This window comes from Scyliorhinus torazame, chromosome 17, assembly GCF_047496885.1.
Source record: "Scyliorhinus torazame isolate Kashiwa2021f chromosome 17, sScyTor2.1, whole genome shotgun sequence".
NCBI classification, from domain to species: domain Eukaryota; kingdom Metazoa; phylum Chordata; class Chondrichthyes; order Carcharhiniformes; family Scyliorhinidae; genus Scyliorhinus; species Scyliorhinus torazame.
The window spans coordinates 84,030,678-84,032,289 of NC_092723.1; the positions used below are offsets into that span (position 1 = coordinate 84,030,678).

General features: G+C 45.3%; 1 non-coding gene across 1 annotated transcript; it reads left to right on the forward strand.

Moving 5' to 3' along the window:
- The first annotated feature begins 797 nt into the window (after nucleotides 1–797).
- On the forward strand, nucleotides 798–987 carry LOC140394608 (U2 spliceosomal RNA). The gene has a single exon (XR_011935925.1). It is a non-coding gene; the product is annotated as a U2 spliceosomal RNA (small nuclear RNA).
- Nucleotides 988–1,612: the final 625 nt, after the last annotated feature.

Consider the following 1,612-nt stretch of genomic DNA (forward strand, 5'->3'; position numbering starts at 1 on the left):
GTTCCCTGAGCAGACTGCCAGAGTCATCTGGCAGAACGCCTCATCACCAGAACTTTCAAACAAGCACCAAGACCTAGCTTGGCTGGTGGTGAGAAGGGCCCTCCCTGTCAGATTCTTCATGCACACCCGAAGGCTCTGCACCAATGCACGCTGCCCTCGGAGTGGCTGTGGGGGAAATGAGACGGTCACACACCTCCTTGTGGAATGTGCCTTTGCAAAGAAGGTCTGGAGAGAGATGCAGTGGTATTTGTCAAGGTTTATCCCAAACAGATCTGTGACACAGGACTCTGTGCTCTACGGACTGTTTCCAGGGACACACACCGAGACAAATATCAACTGCTGCTGGAAGGTCATCAACTCGGTAAAAGACGCTCTTTGGTCTGCCCGAAACTTGCTGATCTTCCAGTGCAAAGAATTGTCCTCGACCGAGTGTTGCAGACTGGCACATTCCAGGGTCCAGGACTACGTGCTGAGGGACGCACTCAAGCTTGGGGCAGCTGCCGCCAAGGCGCAATGGGGAAAGACCACTGTGTAAAGTCTTTCCAGCAAATGTACACCGAGGGGCGCGTAACAGTGTAAAGCCCCTCGGTCTGGGCAACCAACACTCCAATGTATAAAACAAACATGACAATGTAAATATTTAAGAAGGAATTGTAATGTAAAGAGTGATATGTGTATGACAATATCAAAATTGAATGAAAGAAAGTCAAGGCAACATGTAACCCTGCCGGAAATGTACAGTCAAGACAATTTGAAATGTTTCTGTAATGCTCATGATAAATTTTTATGAATAAAGTATATTTTTTTGAATAAAAAAAAAAAAAAAAAAAAAAATCTGTTCTTATCAGTTTAATATCTGATACGTCCCTTATCTGGGGACCATATATTAAATTGATTTTTGGAGCAGGGAGATGGAATAGGGGCTTGCTCCGTCCACTCCACGCATCAACCTGGTATTGCAGTATCTCCAGGAACGGTGCACACCACCCCTTTATGGGGAATTTCAAAGTCAAAAAACAGCTCAAACACATACAAATATACACTTTATTCACATTTCTTTCATCACACAACAAAACGCTTCGTCAAGTGGCTGCTGCTACTCAGCTTCTACGGGGTGTGATGAAGGATGACGAAAGGCCTCATCTTACAAGCACAAGGGGGAAAGCAAACAAATTCAAAATTGACCACCCATTTCACTGCAAAATCCTACCAACTGTCCTGGCTTGACACAATTCACACCTCTCAAACCTGGGGTTACCCCATCTCTGGATCTGTAAAGATTTAATCACCTGCTAATGCTCGCATTCCAAGCATTGTCTGGCATCTTTGAATCTGTCTATATATATGTTTCTGGAGCATACCTCTTCATTCACCTGAGGAAGGAGCAGCGCTCCGAAAGCTAGTGACATTGAAACAAACCTGTTGGACTTTAACCTGGTGTTGTAAGACTTCGTACTGTGCTCACCCCAGTCCAACGCCGGCATCTCCACATCATTTCACTGTTGAATGTGGATTACTCCGCTTCTCGGCCTTTTGGCTAAGATCAAGTGTAGTCTCATTTGATCGAGGGAAGCTGAGGATTTCGATGACGATCGTGGATTGGAGAACTCGG